The sequence below is a fragment of the Equus asinus genome, chromosome 10 (genome assembly GCF_041296235.1).
Source record: "Equus asinus isolate D_3611 breed Donkey chromosome 10, EquAss-T2T_v2, whole genome shotgun sequence".
Taxonomy (NCBI): Eukaryota; Metazoa; Chordata; class Mammalia; order Perissodactyla; family Equidae; genus Equus; species Equus asinus.
Window position 1 is genome coordinate 48,047,568 of NC_091799.1, and position 21,040 is coordinate 48,068,607.

General features: G+C 41.2%; 1 pseudogene; it reads left to right on the plus strand.

The window, feature by feature from the left end:
• Positions 1–241: 241 nt before the first annotated feature.
• On the plus strand, positions 242–9,766 carry LOC139046377 (olfactory receptor 13C7-like; annotated as a pseudogene).
• The last annotated feature ends 11,274 nt before the right edge of the window (positions 9,767–21,040 follow it).

Below are 21,040 nucleotides of genomic sequence, written 5' to 3' on the forward strand. Positions count from 1 at the left end.
GACCATAGTTTTTAAACATAAAACTGGCCAGGGGACACCCTTACAGCATTTAGATGACTGGGATCCCATTTCTCAGAGGTTTTTTGTTTTGCTTTGTTTTGTTTCTTAAGCAAAAGAAAAATTCCTTAACAGCCTGCAGACCAAATACCAGCCCATGATAGGAACAGCCCGATCCCAAAAAGCACACAGTTCCAACAGGAACAGCCTGATTCCAGAAAGAATTGGACCAAAGGCCAAACAAGTATTGCAGAAAGGACAAAGGCCTTTATAAAGAAAGGATGAAGCCTTAATAAAACAGATCCCGAATAAAACCTGGAGAGTGGAGCTCAAACCCAGGATAAAACTTACCTTCACACTGTGAGTCAGCCAGAAAGCAGTGCCCTCAATGGGCTCTGTGTGTGGGTACTGATACCAGTTTGCTCACCATTCTCAGAGTTGCTGGGGGTCCTCTTTGGATTCCACTTCTCTGACACCAAATTATGTTAACTTAAAAAATAAAACAGCCAGTTTTTTAACCAGAAAGGTGGGTTTATTCAGGAACAGAAAAGAATTGCAATTCAGCACAAGCAGGCTACAGCAAAGCCATAGGCAAGTCCAGCAAGCAAAGCAGATGAATATCATTTTGTAGAGAAAAACGAAGAAGTTGGGAGGGGTTGTTTGGAACAAAAATCCATTGGTGGAAAACAAGGGTTCAGGGTAGTGACGGTTTCTCATTGGCTGAGTTGCTGGGGTGGCCATGTTCTTGTTGGGCATTCAATGTACATCTTTTACTGTTGGGGTCTGTAATGGACAACCTTTCCTGTAATTGACCATCTTTCCTGTAACCAACCTCAAGTGGTACTGCATGAGAGGTCCCCCTTCTGGCCTCCTGACTCCATTTTAAATGAGGTTTCCCTTTACTAAAGGATCAAGAATCAGAATGGCTGCTGCCTTCACATCAGCAGTACCTTCAAATTCAGAAGGAAGGTGATTTCCAGTAAGTTCCTAGAATTCCACACCCCACTGTGGTGGTTAACGTTGTGTGTCAACTTGACTGGGCCATTATGTGCCTAGATGTTCAGTCAAATATTATTCTGGGTGTGGCTGTGAGAGTCTTTCTAGATGAGATTAATATTTGAATCTGTAGACTTCGTAAAGCAGATTGCTTCCTAATGCAGGTGGGCCTCCTCCAATCAGCTGAAGGCCTGAAAACAACAAGGCTGAGGAAGAGAGAACCACTCCTGCCTGACTGCCTTCAAGCTGGAACATTGGTTTGAGTCTCTGACAGTCCTTCCTGTACTTGCCTTATCTTGACCATGCATTGAGAAAATTCCCTCTTCTCTCTCCATGCCTTGCTGCTTGGGTTGGTTGAGGACACTCATTTCACCCCACATAAATATTCTGCTTTGGCCTGTTCCCAAGAGTGGGAAGTGGGCCACAGTGAGATCTTAGAAGCAGAAAACATAAAGCAACCCATTCTCTCTGATGGCATTTCTGCCAGATATCTGGTACCTGGTACAGCCCAGCCTGACCGACCCGGAAGAGGCTATTAAAACCATCAGCTTATATTCTCAGATGTCTTCCCCCAAATAATGGAAAATTTCCCCTTTCTTTGAAAAGCTAGGTTTGTAATTGTTATTCAGTTTTTCAAGATGGAGCAATGCATTGGACACTGATACATTTATAGGTGGTGGTAAAACTGTGAAGGAAACCAATAGAATGTATTTTTGTTTTCTATTGCTATGTTACAAACTACCCCAAAATTAATGGCTTAAAACAATACCCAGTTTCAGTTCTGTAAGTGAGAAGTCTGGGTTGCCTTGGCTCTGAGAAAAAATCCACTTCCAAGCTCATTCGGCTTGTTGGGGGAATTCAGTTCCCTGGGGTGGTAGGACGGACTATGGTCCCAGTTTCCTTGCTGGCTGTTGGCAAGGGTAGTTCTAGGCTTCTTGTGGCAGTTCTCTGATGCTTGTTTGTGGCGCCCTCCATCCATGGAATCCTTCCCATGCTTAGAATCTGACTTCTCCTTCTGCTACCAGCCTGAGAAAACTCTGCTTTTAAAGGGCTAACCTGATTGGGTCAGGCCCACCTGGATAATCTTCTAATCTTAAGGTCAACTGACTGGAGACTTTGATTACATTGAAAAATCCCTTCACAGCAGCACCTAGGTTAGTGTTTGACAGAATCACCACAGGACTGGAATCATGGAGTGAGGTGGGGATTGTTAAGATTCTGCTTAGGTTAAAAGGATTTCCATGAAAGTCAGAATAATGTGCATTTCTGGAAGAGAGGGAAAAAGGGACTATAATTGGGGAGAGAAGTATGAGGTGCTTCTAAGGTACTGGAGTATTCTGATTTCTCAACCTTGTGGGGGTACATTGTCCATATTTTATTATTTTTACTTAAATATTACACATTTACTTTTTACACTGTTTTGTATGTATATTTCACAGAAAGAAAAAAATCAATGCGAGGCATAGTGATTTATGACCATAAATATGGCATATATTTGATCGTAATATTTTTAGAAGCCAGTGCACAAGGCAAGTATGTTTCATTTGTGGAGGAAGTGGGAGGAATCGCCTGAGTCTTGTATTTGTTCCTGGCACTGGGCAAGCTCCTCTGGTACACCAAAGATATCTGTGGAATGAGGGCTCTATACATGCGCCAACCACCATCCCCAGTATTAGTATTAGATGAGAAGGAGAAAGCTAGAATGTGGTTAAGAAACCATAGCGTGTCAGAAAACAGCGGTCAGGCTGCTGCCTGGGCGGTCACAGCTCTCAGTTTGGATCCTAGAAGTAGAGGTTACCAGATCCCACTGATAAAGCAGCCGTGCTCTCACAGAAGCACAGATACAGGGCACTCAACACACACACGTAAGAACGACTTCAAACAACAGGACATCACTTCTGTGATCAACAGTCCTTTTTCAAGCCCATGGCTGCTAAACCTGTGAAACTCTCATGGCAGGAGGCAGGACCAGATTCATTTATGACTCTCCCAATGCCTTTTAAAGACCTGGCCTAGGGTAGGAGCTCAGAATCTATTTGATGGGACACAGAATAGGGGACCTTCTAGGACACCTGCTTTTTTCTAACCCTGAGGTCCTGGTTGGAAATGGCCAGGGGTACTGAGCTGCAGGCACGCGTCCTGAGCAGTGGGTTTCACGTTTGGCCGGGCCTATCGTGGGTTCTGCTGAGAGTTCTCACCAGTCGGGGGTTCGCGTTAGTTCTGGCTGGGCCGGGACGACTCTCCCTCTCGGCTGCTTTCCAATAGCCAGCAGATGGTACAAAGAGATGGAAGGGAGGGATGCTTCTGGAAGGACCTCAGAATAACTGGATCCTGGGGACATAATCCCAGATGTATAAAAAGTTTCTAAATGTTGTCACTTCAATTTCTAAAGTTTAAATTCCTTCAGGGACTGGAATAACCCCAGTGGCATGGTGGGATTTAAATGGCTTCATCTGTACAACAGACAGTCCTTTGTGGATTTTACCCAGACACAGAACGAAGACAAGAAAGCTTAGCTTTCACCTGTTTCAGGTGCTAACTCCGCTGGCCGCCACTTTCAGATCAGATTGGCTACTTTCGGCCTCTGGACTATTCCCAGACCACAGAGAGGTGATTTTTTTATGAAAGATGTAAGAGAGCACTTTTAAAGGAATATGTAAATTCCTGTGGGCCCAGCCACATTCCAGCTTCATCCCTTCTGACTCTGGCCTGGGGAGAATTTGGAGGAAAGGGAAACGGACCTTTCTGTGGTGAGACACAAAGTTCAAGAGCAAGAAATTCATGAGATCAGTTAGTCCCTAGGATGGAAGACCTCCAAAAATAATCCATTCCAGAGTGAGTATTAGGAAACGGAGGCCCAGAGAGGAAGAGGGATTGAGTGATTCCCATGCACCGAGTGACCGGCAAGGCCAGTTCTTTGCTTAGTGCTCTGGAGGAGACTGGCAGGTGAGTGAAGGAGTGAATGAATGACCAGCCCAGGGGCCTGTGGATTGTCAGAGAGGATCGTAAAGAGGAGGAAGGTAGAATCCCACAGTGCTTGGAGAGGGGAATGGCCAGGAATTGAGGGTGAAGAAGATTAGTTATTTCCGGTAGTTCTATGCCCCAAAGGGGGGAAAACATACAAATGGAGTACAGCACTGCTCACAAAATTGATTAAAGTGAATCAGCAACACGTGGTATAACTCGAAGTAAATGTATGACGTCTATCTTGAACGTGATTAGGAAAATCAAATCCAGTCAGGTGATGTTTCAAACATCTCTACAGGCAGCCAAACATGACAAAGTAGATTTTGATTGAATTCTCTGCATTTTACTCAGAACAACACAGACAGCCCCCAGATTGCCAGAGCCGTTCTCCACTTGCTCAGCAAAGCGAGTTTCCTCACTGGCTTTCTTGCCACATAAGGCATCAGAGAATCATGAAGTTGGCTGTCTGAGTTCCCACAGGTGACAGAGCAGATGCACCATGGATGGGTCCAATCAGACCTCCTCCATGGTGGGGTTCATTCTCCTGGGCCTCTCAGACCACCCAATGCTGGAGAAAACATTCCCTGTGCTCATCCTGCTGATGTACCTGGTGGTCCTCCTGGGCAATGGGGTCCTCATACGGTGACCACCCTGGACTCCCACACACACACGTCCATATACATCTGTCTGGGAAACCTCTCCTTCCTGGACATCTGCTACACAACCTCCTTGGTCCCCCTCATTCTCAACAGCTTCCTGACCCCTGGGAAAACCATCTCCTTCTCAGCCTGTGCCATGCAAATGTTTCTCTCTTTTGCCATGGGAGCCACAGAATGTGCGCTGGTGGGCATGATGGCATTGGATCGCTATGTGGCCATCTGCAATACCCTTAGATACCCCGTGGTCATGAACAAGGCTGCCTACGTGCCCATGGCTGCCAGCTCCTGGGCAGCTGGAAGTGCTGCTTCCATGGTTCAAACATCCCTTGCAATGAAGCTGCCCTTCTGTGGGAACAACGTCATCAACCACTTCACCTGTGAGATCCTGGCTGTCCTGAAGTTGGCCTGTGCTGACATCTCCATCAATGTGATCAGTATGGCGGTGGCCAGTGTGATCTTCCTAGGGGTCCTAGTTGTGTTCATCTCTTTCTCTTTTGTGTTCATCATTGCTACCATCCTGAGGATCCCCTCAGCTGAGGGAAGGAAAAAGGCCTTCTCCACCTGCTCTTTCCACCTCACAGTTGTGGTCGTCTTCTATGGGACCATCCTTTTCACGTACGGGAAGCCCAAGTCCAAGGACCCGCTGGGGACAGACAAAGAAGATACTTCAGAAAAGCTGACTTCCCTCTTCTACTGGGTGGTGACCCCCATGCTCAGTCCCATCATGTACAGCCTAAGGAACAAGCATGTGAAGGCCACTGTGAGGAAACTGGTATTTTGGAAATGCTTCGCCCAGTGGTGGTGGAGAGGTACTAATGGTTCTATGCTCCCTTGTTGCTCTCATCTGAGAGTCTCAGAGAATAAGATGAAGGGACAACTTCATCAAAGTTTACACAGGTAAATCTAATTATATATAAGCCTCTTACACAGAAGGGCTCTGTGTGAATAGGAAGTATTTAATGGGACTTTTTCCACCTCGTTCTATAAGAAATTCCACAGAAGAATTGCAGATCTGTTCACTTAGCCCTATAGTTCTCATTCTCTGTGATGGATACTGAATAAATTGGTGTCAGGGAAAGTAACTCTTCAAGTTTCATTGTTTAAGTAATGAAAAGCTCTAGTCTGTAGGTCTGTAATTCAGTTGCTCTTTGAACATATTTGAACGGGTCCCTACTTTTATGTTATCTTTCAATTCTTTCTACTCTATATTAAGTAACAGTAATATTTTTATTTTTATCCTCATTGTTTCTTTCTCTTATTGTTGTATTAATTCTTTTTTTATTGTCATATTAATTTTTAAAACTATTTCCTGAATTGTTCCCTATGTTACCATAATTAACCTCTTTCCCTTGTGCTTAATTGAGGTCCTCACCAGAAAATCATTCATGCCCTTAGAGCAGAGTAGAGAGTGAGGAAGATGTGGCAAAACTGATGCACGCACCAAAGGCTCAGGACTTTTTTTTCCCCTTTTTGAAAATGTTATTCATCTGCTGGGTAGAACCAGGCATGCAGCCTGGATGCCGTCTCTTGCTTCTCTGCCTAAGAATCCTCAAAGCTACACAGTAGTCAGAGGGAGAAGGAGGTGATGTTCACCAGGAGACATCTAAGAATCACACTGGTGAGGAATGTCAGGCCAGCTCCTAGTAGTAATCAATCTAGAAATCCAGGTGAGAGAATGAGCAGAATAGAAAATGTCTCATATTGACCTGAACTTTTAATTCCATAGAGAGGAAACAAACAGCCTTTGCTGAAAAGCAGTTATTGCTGGAACATGGTGAAAATGCTAAAGAACATTCTTAGCAGTATTTTCAGTGGAATTCAATAGCCTATCAAATCAATAAAACAATAACAGTCTATAAAAAGAAGCGAGGGGAAAAAAGACTGGGAGATAAGAACATTTTCTTAGGGGAAAAAATCCACATTATTGATCAAATAAAATTCAGTAGAAAGTATTTAAAAGTAGATAGAACAACGTGTAAGAAGGAATTTTTAAATTAAAAATAACTTAAATTGCTCTCCCAAACTTCAGAGGAAAAAAAAAAGACAAAGAGGTTTAAGTTATTTGAGACATGAAAGATAGACTAGGGGATCCATCAAGGAATTCGTGAAGAGACAACAGAGAAGGTGAAAGGCGAATAATAATGAAAAAAGGAAAAAAATCCCATTTCACAGAACATAAGTTTTAGATATTTCATTTGTAAAAGATTCATCAATCATCAGGTGAGAATTGTGGCAAAAGACACCACTATGTAGATCCAAGGATAACTTTTCATTCCCATATATGCCACAACAATTCCATGGACTTTTCCACAGAAGAAAAGCATATTTCCTCACAAAGAATGAGAACCTGACTGCCACTGGCCTCTGCTCTGCAGCCTCCATGTGGAAGTCAGTGGAACAAGCTTTACAGAGTTCTGAGGGAAATGGGTTGTGAGTCCAGAATTCTACATGCCCCTGACCACGGCACAGACATGAGTTAAAAAGACACTCGCTGTTGAGAGTGATGTCAGCAACATGGCAGCGTGAGCTCACCCAGGATGCTCTCCCCTCCAAATTACAACCAAAAAGAGCAACTGCTTTCCAACCAAAAAAAAAATCCTAATAACAGAAATCGTCAGAGACCCACAGCAGCCAAACAACAGAGGGCAGAGAGGCTGGAGCCAGCCTTGGAGGAGCTGGAATGGGATAAGAGAGAACCTCGCTCCCTCCCCTAGAGACTGGGATCGCTGCATGGGTGCAGGAGGAGTGGGGGAGGGGCCGCGCGTCGGAGGATCGTTTAGGACTCCCACCTCCTGAGCAGTGGAAACCCTATAACAGGGGAAAGCTTTTGTGTTGGGGAACCCCAGCAAGCCAGGGCCCCAGGAGACCAGAGAGCGAGAGCTGATCTGAATCCAGGTCTGCGAGGGAGAGAAAGGGCCCCTCCTCCCCTAAACCAGCTGTGCCCACAATCGTGGCTGAAGGCGGAGGGCTCAGAACGCGCAGCTCAGGACCCCCATCTAGTGGCGACAGGCTGTAACTGCAACCAAATAATAGCATCATGCACAAAAACCTTGCGTCCAGCAATTTGTAAAAGCTCCAGACCAGAAGGAAAACAATAAAAATACAGAAGTATGTCCTGAGGACTTGGAAATAAGTAAACTAAGTGAAGATGAGTTCAAAATAGCTATCATCAAAATACTCAGTGAGGTAAAGGGAAATATGGAGAAACAACTCAACGAGTTCAGGAGTTACTTCACAAAAGAGATTGAAACTATAAAGAAGAATCAATCAGAAATACTAGAGATGAAAAATACAATGGACCAGATAAAACAGAATACAGACTCTCTGAATGCCCGTGTAGACACCATAGAGGAGCAAATTAGCATAATTGAAGATACACAGGCTGAATGGCTCCAAACAGAGGAAGAAGAGAACTAAGGATTAAAAAAACTGAAGAAAATCTCAGAGAAATAGCTGACTCAATTAGAAAATGCAACTTAAGAATAATTGGAATTCCTGAAGGCGTGGAAAAGGAAAATGGAGCAGAAAGTGTGTTCAACGAAATCTTAGAAGACAACTTCCCAAATCTAGGAATTGAAAGAGAAATGTGTGTGGAGGAAGCTTTCAGATCTCCTAGATTTGTCAATGTAAAAAGACCTACTGCAAGGCATATAGTAGTAAAAATGGCAAAAATGAATGACAAAGAAAGAATACTCAGGGCAGCAAGACAGAAGAAAATAACCTACAAAGGAACCCCTATCAGACTTTCAGTGGATTTCTCTACAGAAACTTACAAGCTAGGAGAGATTGGAGTGACATATTCAAAACTTTAAAGGATAAAAATCTTCAGCCAAGAATACTCTATCCAGCAAAAATATCCTTCAGATACGCGGGAGAAATTAAATCTTTTCCAGACAAACAAAAGCTAAGGGACTTCATAGTCACAAGACCTCCACTACAAGAAGTCCTCAAGAAGGCTCTCATACCTGAAAAAAGAAAAAAAAATGGAGAAAGGGGTCACAAAACACAGATTAGGGAGACAAATAGATAGAATTGGAATAGAATAGCAAATATTCAACTATAGCATTAAGATAAAGGGAAGTAAATCACCAAAGCAAAGACAATCTTATCACTCCAACCACAAACTCACAACACAAGCTGGAATAAGAGATGAAAATAATAATTTAGGAGGAGAAGAGGAAATGGACTGAAACAGTCTAGGCTAAGGAAGTAAGAGGCCACCAGAAAATGGACTATTGTTATACATGAGATTCTGAATACAAACTTCAGGGTAGCCACTAAACTAAAAGACAGAACAGAGACACAAAACATAAATAAGGAAAAATCTAAGAAACCCAGCACAAGAAATTGCAGAAGTCAATGGGTAGACCAAAACACACAGGACGAGAAACAAAGGAAACACAGGAAAACTGGATAACGAGCAACAGAATGACAGCATTAAGCCCTCATGCATCAATACTCACCCTCAATGTAAACGGATTGAACTCTCCAATAAAAAGACACAGAGTGGCAAAATGGATTAAAGAACAAGATCCAACAATTTGTTGCCTCCAGGAAACACACCTCAGCTCCAAGGACAAACACAGGCTCAGAGTGAAGGGGTAGAAGACAATACTCCAAGCTCATAGCAAACAAAAGAAAGCAGGTGTTGCAATACTTAGATCAGACAAAACAGACTTCAAGATAAGGCAGGTAAAGAGAGACATAGAGGGCCAATATATAATGATCAAAGGGAGACTTCATCAAGAAGAAATAACGCTTATAAATATCTATGCACCAACGCAGGAGCACCAAAGTTCATAAAGCAACTATTAACAAACCTAAAAGTAGATATCAAAAATAAAACAATAATAGGAGGGGACCTCAACACCCGACTCACATCAATGGATGGATCATCCAGACAGAAAATCAACAAAGAACCAGTGGAGCTAAACAAAAAGCTAAAACAGTTGGACTTAATAGACATATATAAAACACTCCATCCAAAAACAGCAGAATACACGTTCTTCTCAAGCACGCATGGAACATTCTCAAGGATAGACCATATGTTGGGAAACAAGACAAGCCCCTACAAATTTAAAAAAAATTGAAATAATAACAAGCATCTTCTCTGATCATAATGCTATAAAGCTAGAAGTTAATTACAAGAAAAAAGCTGAGAAAGGCACAAGGATGTGGAGACTAAACAATATGCTATTGGACAAGCAATGGATCATTGAAGAAATTAAAAAACAAATAAAAAAATACCTGGAGACAAATGAAAATGATAACATGCCATACCAACTCATATGGGATACAGCAAAAGCTGAATTAAGAGGAAAATTCATCACAACACAGGCACATCTTAACAAACAAGAAAAATCCCAAATAAGCAATCTTAAGCTACACCTAACTGAATTAGAGAAAAAAGAACAAACAAAGGCTAAAGTCAGCAGAAGGAGAGGAATAATAAAAATCAGAGCAGAAATAAATGCTATTGAAACAAAAAAGGCAGTAGAAAGGATCAATGAAACAAAGAGCTGGTTCTTTGAGAAGATAAATAAAATTGACAAACCCCTAGCCAGACTTACAAAGAAAAAAAAGAGAGACAGCTCAAATAAACAAAGTCAGAAATGAAAGAGGAGAAATAACAAGAGACTCTGCAGAAATACAATGGATCATAAGAGTATGCTACAAAAAACCATATACCAGCAAAATGGATAACCTAGAGGAAATGGATAAATTCTTTGACTCCTAAATCTCCCAAAGCTTAGTCAAGAAGAAGCAGACAATTTGAACAGACCAATCACAAGGAAAAAGATTGAAATAGCAATCAAAAGCATCCCAAAGAATAAAACCACAGGACCAGATGGCTTTCCTGGGGAATTCTACCAAATTTCAGAGAGGATTTAATACTTATCCTTTTCAAGCTATTCCCAAAAATAGGGAGGATAGAACACTTCCTAACACATTCTACAAGGCCAACATCACGCTGATACCAAAGCCTGACAAGGACAGCACGAAAAAGGAGAACTACAGGCCAATATCGCTGATGAACATAGATGCAAAAATTCTCAACAAAATTTTGGCGACTCGAATTCAGCAATTCATCCAAAGGATCATACATCATGATCAGGTGGGATTCATAGCAGGGAAACAGGGATGGTTCAACATCCGCAAATCAATCAATGTGATACACCACATCAACAAGCTGAGGAATGAAAACCACGTGATCATCTCAATAGATGCAGAGAAAGCATTTGACAACATCCAACAGCCACTTATGAACAAAATGGGCATAGAAGGGAACTACCTCAACATAATAAAGGCCATATATGACAAACCCACAGCCAACATCGTACTCAATGGGCAAAACTGAGCACCATCCCCCTGAAAACAGGAAAGAGACAAGGATGCCCACTATCATCACTCTTATTTAACATAGTGCTGGAGGTTTTGGCCAGAGAAATTAGGCAAGAAAAAGGAATAAAAGGAATCCAAATAGGGAAGGAAGAAGTGAAAGCCTCGCTATTTTCAGACAACATGGTCTTATATATAGAAAACCCCAAAGAATCCACTGGAAAACTTTTAGAAGTGATCAACAACCACAGCAAAGTTGCAGTATAAAATCAATTTACATAAATCAGTAGCATTTCTATACTCTAATAAGGAACTAACAGAAAAAGAGCTCAAGAACACAATAACATTCACAATCACAACAAAAAGAATAAAATACCTTGGGGTGAATTTAACTAAGGAAGTGAAAGACTTACACAACGAAAATTACAAGGTTTTTCTGAAAGAAATGGATGACGACATAAAGAGATAGAAAGACATTCATGTACATGGATTGGAAGAATAAACATAGTTAAAATGTCCATTCTACCTAAAGCAATCTACAGATTCACTACCATCCCAATGAGAATCCCAATGACATTCTTTACAGAAACAAACAAAGAATCCTAAAATTCATATGGGGCAACCAAAGACCCCGAATTGCTAAAGCAATCCTGAGAAAAAAGAACACAGCTGGAGGCATCGCAATCCCTGACTTCAAAACATACTACAAAGCTACAGTAATCAAAACAGCATGGTTCTGGCACAAAAACAGGTGCACAGATCAATGGAACAGAATTGAAAGCCCAGAAGTAAAACCACACATCTATGGACAGCTAATCTTCGACAAAGGAGCTGAGGGCCTACAATGGAGAAAAGAAAGTCTCTTCAACAAATGGTGCTGGGAAAACTAGACAGCCACATGGAAAAGAATGAAAATTGACCATTCTTTTTCACCATTCACAAAAATAAACTCAAAATGGATCAAAGACCTAAAGGTGAGACCTGAAACCATAAGGCTTCTAGAAGAAAATGTAGGCAGTACACTCTTTGACATCAATATTAAAAGGATCTTTTCAGACACCATGTCTTCTCAGACAAGGGAAACAATAGAAAGAATAAACAAATGGGACTTCATCAGATTAAAGAGCTTCTTCAAGGCAAAGGAAAACAGGATTGAAACAAAAACACAACCCACTAACTGGGAAAAAATATTTGCAAGTAATACATCTGACAAAGGCTTAATATCCATAATATATAAAGAACTCTCACAACTCAACAACAAAAAATCAAACAACCCAATCAAAAAATGGGCAGGAGACATGAACAGACATTTCTCCAATGAAAATCTACGGATGGCCAAAAGGCACATGAAAAGATGTTCATCATCGCTGTGCATCAGGGAAATGCAAATCAAAACTACACTAAGATATCACCTTACACCCATTAGAATGACAAAAATAACCAAAACAAATAGTAACAAATGTTGGAGAGGTTGTGGAGAAAAAGGAACCCTCATCCACTGCTGGTGGGAATGCAAACTGGTGCAGCCACTATGGAAAACAGTATGGAGATTCCTCAAAAAATTAAAAAATAGAAATACCATATGACCCAGCTATTGGGTATCTATCCAAAGAACCTGAAATCAGCAATTCCAAATGTCCCATGCACCCCAATGTTCATTGCAGCATTATTTACAATAGCCAAGATGTGGAAGCAACCTAAGTGCCCATCAACAGATGATTGGATAAAGAAGATGTGGTACATATATACAATGGAAAACTACTCAGCCATAAAAAAGAACAAAATCGTCCCATTTGCAACAACATGGATGGACCTTGAGGGAATTACGTTAAGTGAAATAAGCCAGATAGAGAAGGACAATCTCTGTATGACTCCACTCATATGAGGAATTTAAACATGTGGACAAAGAACAGATTAGTGGCTACGAGGGGAAAGGTGGGGTGGGGGGTGGGCACAAAGGGTGAAGGGGTGCACATACAACACGAATGACAGACAATAATGTACAACTGAAATTTCACAAGATTGTAACCTATCATTAACTCAATAAAAAAAAATAAAGACACGCTGTCATGTGCAAACACAGAAAGCACACATGCCTATAATCTTTTTCTGAAAAGGAAATCTTTTTTAGAAAATTCTTCCACAAAATAGTTAAAAATAAATAATTGGGGGCCAGCCCCATGGCTGAGTGGTTAAGTTCACGTGCTCTGCTTCACCGGCCAGGGGTTTGCCAGTTCGGATTCTGGACGTGGACCTACACACCGCTCATCAAGCCATGCTGTGGTGGTGTCCCACAAGGAAGAACTAGAATGACCTACCACTAGGATACACAACTGTGTACTGGGGCTTTAGGAGAAAGAAAAAAGAGGAATATTGGCAACAGATAGCTAGCTCAGGGCCAATCTTCCTCACCAAAAAAAAAAAAAAAAAACTTAAAATAAATAAATAATTGAAAAATTGTAATAGATATGGTATATAAGAGACAGTGGAGAACAATGAAGTGCATAAGACCAATAAATTCTAATTAATTCTTGATACCAAATTTGTATTGATTAATTTATGGAGGAATTACTAGGAAACACATAGAGGTAAACAGTGACAACAAAGCAACAATGTGTCTCCAATTACAATTCTGGATGACTTCATCAACCTGGGAGATTGAATGCAAGGCTGGTTCAATATTCAAAGATTAGTCAATGCAAGCCACCATATTAACAGGCTAAAAGAAAAAAATCACATGATTGTATCAAGTCAAGCAGGAAAAGCATTTCAAAACCAACACCCATTCATGATAAAAACTTGCAGCATTGAACTTGAGGTCCCAGCCAATGCAGTAGGGCAAGGAAAAGAGGCAACCAGTCTAATATTTTTGAGTGAAGAAAAAAACTGTCATTATTCACAGATATTATTATTGCTTACTGTGTAGATAATCTAAAATAATTTGAAACATAAGTACTAAAAAGAGAGTTTAGCAAGGTCGCTAGACACTAAATAAATATACAAAAAAAATCTATTGCATTTCTATATTCCAGCAACAGATTATGAAATATTTTTAAAGATACCAAGAAATATAAATCTATGTTTATATACTTAAATATAAAATATATTTTATATTACTTATAATATAAGTATAAATATAATTTATAATATAATACTAATATAAATAGTATTTATATTTATTTATAAATACGTAAATATATATACATAAATACCATATGGTCCAGCTATCTCACCATTGGATATTTATCCAAAGAACATGAAATCACCACTTCAAAGAGATGTATGCATCCCCATGTTCATCACAGCGTTATTCACAATAGCCAAGATGCAGAAGTAACCAGGTGTTAATCAATGGTTGAATGAATAGAGTGATATTTATATATACGAATAGAGTGATACACACACACATACACACACACAATGGAATACTATTCAGTCATAAAAAAGACAAAATTGTGCCATTTGCAACAACATGGATGGGTCTTGAGGGTATTAAGTGCAGTAAGTGAGACAGAGAAGGATAAATATGGTGTGATTTCATTCATATATGGAAGGTAAGCAAACACATAGATAAGGAGAACAGATTAGCGGTCACCAGAAGAGGAGGGAGTTAGGGGAGGGCGAGAGGGATAAAGGGACACACGCGTATGCTGACTGATGAAAACTAGCCTATTGGTGGTGAACATGATGCAGTCCATACACAAACTGAAATATAATAATATACACCTCAAATTTGTACAATATTATAAGCCAATATGACCTCAATAAAATAAATAAATAAATACCACCATATAGGGGTAAATTCGGCAAAAGAGCTCCAACATCTTTATGTATAAAATTATAAATTATAAAATATTTTGAATGATGATAAAATAAAGAGAGAAATATTTCCAATCCATGGGTGGAAAAACTCAGTATTGTAGAGATGTTGGTCCTCCTCAAATTGATCTATAAATTCAATGTAATCCCAATTGTTAAATCTCCAAAATAATTATTGTAGAATTTAAGAAGCTGGTTCCATAACTTATGTGGAAGAACAAAGGATCAAGAACAGCCACGACACATTTGAAGAAGTATTGGGTGGGGAAAAAGGGACTTACCCTATAAGAAATCAAAACATACTAAAAGCAATATTGATTAGGGCAGTGTAGCATTGACACAGGAATAGACAAATAAACAAATAGAAAAGAATAGAGATCCCAGAACCAGACCCATTCAGGTCTGGAGATTTGATGTACGACAGAGATCGTAGTGCAGATCATGAAGAAAGGATGAGTTGTAAACACAACCAGGACAATTGGGAATACACATATGTATCAGGAGAAATGTATAAAATATTTATAACAGCATTCAGTCGGGAAGCAACCCAATCATTCATCAAAGTAGAATGTATGAATAAACTGTGCTGCATTCATATAGTGGAATTAATGAACTCAGTTACACTCATCAACGTGAACAAATCTCACAAACAGTATTGAATAAAGAAACAGGTCACAAAGAACAGCTCCAAATGGCTCAATTCATACAGAGTTTACAAAGAGGGAAATCTAAACTGTGCTGCTGAGGGATGCATCATAGGTGATAAAATTCAAGAAAAGCAAGGAAATGATTATAACTTAAATCAGGAGTGGGGTTATCTCTGGGAGGAGAGAGGACCAGGAGGGGAAAGGGATAGCCAGGGAGCTTCTAACACACTGGCAATGCTGTATTTCTTAAATTAGGTGATGATTCCTTTATTGTTCTTTAAATTTAAAATATGTGTTACATACTTTTATATGCATTTATATACGCGAATCTGTTTCACATTTTAAATTATTTTCAAAAACCAAAAGTTTGAAATACAACAATGCGATGTCACTTCTCACCTGTCAGATTGACAAAGACCAGAAAGTCTCCAGAGCAAGATGCGATGTTGGCAGAGTGTGGGAAGCAGACATCCTCACACACTGATGACAGGAATGTGTAAACCTGGCAATATCTATCAAAATTACAAATTACATAAAACAGATATATTTGACCACATGTGCTAAATTATAAATATGCAAGGGTATTTATTTTAGCACTGACTATAGCATAAGATTGGAAAATCTAAATGTCCATCAACATGCAACTGGCTAATTAAATCGTGGTACATCCTTACAATGAATAAATGCAGCCAATTAAAAGAATGAGGCAGCCCTATGTATGTTTTTTTTTTTCCAGGAAAACTCTCCAATGTATACTGTTTTTACTGAGGGTTTTTATCATAAATGGGTGTTGGATCTTGTCGAATGCTTTCTCTGCATCTATTGAGATGATCATGTGGTTTTTGTTTTTCATTTTGTTGATGTAGTGTTTCACGTTGATTGACTTGTGGATGTTGAACCATCCCTGTGTCCCTGGTATAAATCCCACTTGATCATGGTGTATAATCTTTTTGATGTATTGCTGTAATCGGTTTGCCAAAATTTTGTTGAGGATTTTTGCATCTATGTTCATCAGTGATATCAGCCTGTAGTTCTCCTTCTTTGTGTTGTCCTTGTCAGGTTTGGGGATCAGAGTGATGCTGGCTTCATAGAATGTGTTAGGGAGTTCTCCATCTTTCTCAATTTTCTGGAACAGTTTGAGGAGAATAGGTATTAAGTCTTCTTTGAATGTTTGGTAGAATTCTCCAGAGAAGCCGTCTGGTCCTGGACTCTTATTTTTGGGGAGGTTTTTGATTACCGTTTCTATTTCCTTACTTGTGATTGGCCTGTTCAGATTCTCCATTTCTTCCTGATTCAGTTTGGGGAGATTGTAGGAGTCGAGGAATTTGTCCATTTCTTCCAGGTTGTTCAATTTGTTGGCATATAGTTTTTCATAGTATTCTCTTATGATCTCTTGTATTTCATTGGTATCTGTTGTGATTTCTCCTCTGTCATTCCTAATTTTATTAATTTGCGATTTCTCTCTTCTTTTCTTGGTGAGTCTGGCTAGGGGTTTGTCAATTTTGTTAATTCTTTCGAAGAACCAACTCTTTGTTTCATTGATCCTTTCTATTGTCTTTTTTGTTTCAATATCGTTTATTTCTGCTCTTATTTTTATTATTTCCCTCCTTCTACTGACTCTGGGCTTTGTTTGTTCTTCTTTTTCTAGTTCTGTTAGGTGTCGTTTGAGGTTGCTTATGTGAGCTTTTTCTTGTTTAGTGAGGTGGGCCTGTATTGAGATGAATTTCCCTCTTAGGACTGCTTTTGCTGCATCCCAAATGTTTTGGTATGTCGTGTTCTCATTTTCATTAGTCTCCAGATAAAATTTGATTTCTTCTTTAATTTCTTCAATGATCCATTGTTTGTTGAGAAGCGTGTTGTTTAGTCTCCACATTTTTGCACCTTTCTCTGCTTTTTTCTTGTAGTTGATTTCTAGTTTAATAGCATTATGATCAGAAAAGATGCTTGATATTATTTCAACTCTCTTGTATTTATTGATGTTTGCTTTGGTTCCCAAAATATGGTCAATCCTTGAGAATGTTCCATGTGCACTTGAGAAGAATGTGTAACCTGCTGTTTTTGGATGAAGTGTTCTATATATATCTATTAAGTCCATCTGGTCTAATTTTTCATTTAATTCTATTATTTCCTTGTTGATTTTCTGTCTGGATGTTCTGTCCATTGGTGTTAATGGTGTGTTGAGGTCCCCTACTATTATTGTATTGTTGTTGATGTCTTCTTTTAGTTCTATTAAGAGTTGCTTTACAAATTTTGGTGCTGCTGTGTTGGGTGCGTATATATTTATAAGTGTTATGTCTTCTTGGTGGAGAGTCCCTTTTATCATTATATACTGTCCCTCTTTATCTTTCTTTATCTGTTTTGCTTTGAAATCTACCTTGTCTGATATTAGTATAGCGACACCTGCTTTCTTTTGTTCATTATTAGCTTGAAGTATTGTTCTCCATCCCTTCACTCTGAGTCTGTGTTTGTCTTTGGGGCTGAGGTGTGTTTCCTGGAGGCAGCATATTGTTGGATCTTGTTCTTTGCTCCATCCTGCCACTCTGTGTCTTTTGATTGGGGAGTTCAATCCATTTACATTTAGAGTGATTATTGAGATGTGGGGGCCTACCACTACCATTTTGTGTCTTGTTTTCCACTTTTCTTCAGTTTCCTTTGTTTCTCGTCCCATGGTTTAATCTGTTCTGATGTAGAGCTGCTACTCTCTGTTGTTGTCCTTCTACTTATCTCCTCTGCTCTTGGTTTTGTAGCCCCTTTCCTTTTTTGGATTTTTCAGGAATGAGGGTTTTCCTGAGGATTTCCTGAAGAGGAGGTTTTGTGGCAATGAACTCCCTTAATTTTTGTCTATCTGCGAAAGTTTTTATTTCTCCATCGTATTTGAAGGATATTTTCGCTGGGTAGAGAATTCTCGGCTGTAGATTTTGTCCTTCAGATTTTTGAATATATCATTCCACTCTCTTCTAGCCTGTAAAGTTTCTGCTGAGAAATCTGCTGATAGCCTGATGGGGGTTCCTTTGTAGGTTAGTTTCTTTTGCCTGGCTGTCCTTAGTATTTTCTCCTTGTCGTTGACTTTTGCTAGCTTCACTACTATATGGCGTGGAGTTGGTCTTCTTGCATTGATAAAGTTTGGAGATCTATTGGCTTCTGTCACCTGAAGATCCATCTCCCTCACCAGATTTGGGAAGTTCTCAGCCATTATTTCTTTGAATAGGCTTTCTGCCCCTTTCTCCTTCTCTTCTCCCTCTGGTATACCTACAATCCTTACGTTGCATCTCCTAATTGTGTCTGATAATTCTCAGAGAGTTTCTTCATTTCTTTTTAGTCTTGCTTCTCTCTCCTCCTCTGCCTGCAGCAATTCTATATTGCCATCTTCCAAATTGCTAATTCTTTCCTCCATATTATCGGCCCTACTGTTCAGAGCATCTAGATTTTTCTTAATCTCCTCTATTGTGTTCTTCATTTCCAATATTTCTGTTTGGTTCTTCTTTATCGTATCAAACTCTTTTGTGACATAGCTCCTGAACTCGTCTACAGTCTGTGGTTAGTTCACCTAGCTATGCTGCTTTTGCCCTGGGGTCTTCCAGCTTTGTGGCTGATGGCTGGGTGCCTTCTACTGGTGCTGTGCAGAGGCTTTCCCTAAGGCTGCTGCGAGCCTGTAGGGTTTCCCCCTAGGCTACGAAGCTGGGTCTCTGGAACTCCCCCCAGCCCCAGTCCTCTCCGAGATCTCCAGCTATCCCGAGACCCACGGGGCGGGCAACGGCAGCTGGGGGTCGCCCCGCCCTCTGGGATTCTCTCTGGGCCTCTCCCAGAGCCGTGAATGCTCGGCGTGGCCCCTCTGCTAATGGCAGACAGAGAGTTTTGTCTGCTGCCCGGGCGGAACTCCGGCGCTTCCCGTCCGGGTCGCAGAGCCGGCCTTTGAAACTTCCCCCAACCCCGGTCCTCTCCGAGATCTCCGGCAATCCCTAGTCCCACGGGGCGGGCAACGGCAGCTGGGAGACCTCCATACCCTCAGCGACTCTCTCTGGGACCCTCCGGGCGCCGCGAACACCCGGCGGGGACTCCCTGCCAATGGCGGGGAGAGACTCTCCCCGCGGGCTCAGGTGTGCAACTCCAAAGTTTCCCTCTGCGTTTAGGAGTAATTGCGGGGGGTTTAGGTAGGGTTCTGGTCACCTGTTTCCACCGTCGCTCCTCTGTTGTGTGCTCGCTCCTGCCCTAGATGTGTGTAGATCCTCTGGGGGCGTCCGTTGGAAGAAAGCCGCTTGCAGGTACTAGGCTGCTCGTCGGGGTCGGAGAGTTTTCACCTATTTCCACATCCTCCCGGAGGAAAGTCCATCCGCCTTCCGATGTATAGTCGCGTGGGTCTCTCAGACGTCCTGAGATGCTGTCTGGATATCCTTTGTCAAGCGATAAGTGTCCAAATAATTGTAGACTCGAAGGGGGAGAGACAAAGAGGACTACTCACGGCGCCATCTTGGATCTTCTCTCTCCAATGTATACTGTTAAGTGACAAATCAAGATATTAAAACAGTGTGCTTGTGCTAAATTTGTCTTCAAAATACTTATTAGTATATGCCTAGAATACCTCTAAAAAAAATACAAGAAATTGCCTTGAGGGAGAATTACCGGGTGACTCGAGACAAAGACTTAATTTTTGTTACATATTCTTCTATATCTTTTAAATTCTGTTTCAAGTACAAGTGATACTCACTAATCATGGTGATGATGATGCTGCTGCTATCAATGATGATAAAGAGACTCAGCTGTATTGACATTGAAATCCCAGCTCTGCCATTCACAAGACATGTGGTCTTTGGTGAATTGCTTAACTTTTAAGGTCTGTTCCTTCAGATAAAAAAATGGGGATAATAATACAATCTCCAGGGAAAACTAGAAGTAGATACTCACTACACACGTATCACTGGATTTTATGGAATTTATATAATGTGTGTAAAGTGTTTGTCACAGTGGCCAGCACGTGGGGGCAGCTCAATGAATGTAGCTAATTCTGCTGCTGGTTTTTTGTTAAGCATCTGTCCTAGCAACCTCCGCCCCCCCGCCATTCCGAATGTCTAGGACTTCAACTTGGGGACGTTTGCTCTGTCCCTGATGCGAGTGCTGGCTTCTCTGAGACCTGGGAAAAGCTCAGGAGGAAGCCAGCCTCTGCTGCGCCCTCCTTTCCACGTCCAGTTGGCCGTGACCCAGTCAGGGCCTCTGACTGGGACAGGGAGGTGTGGTCCCTGGACCCCCTAGATATGCTGAGGGCCTGCACCCTGGGCACACTTGACGTTCCAGACTTTAAATTGCTCCAGGAATCCTTCCCGCAGCCAGCACTGGAGCAGGGAGGAGCTGCCGAGAGGAAGGCCAGGCAGTCCTTCGCGCTCTCCGGGCTCGCCACTGTCCAGCCCCTGCCCTGCCCTTGCCACTCCATCTTCTTATGTAGCCGGAGCTGGGAGGGAGTTGGGCAGGATTCCCACCCCAACCTGCAGAGACCCTCAGAGGAAAGGGCCTTCCTCGGAGTCAGAGGGTGAGCGGACAGGCAAGCAGAGACCTGCACCCTGTTCAACTGACTCCCAGTCTGTGGCTACTTCTTTCCTTTTTCCTCACTTTCCTTTTATAATG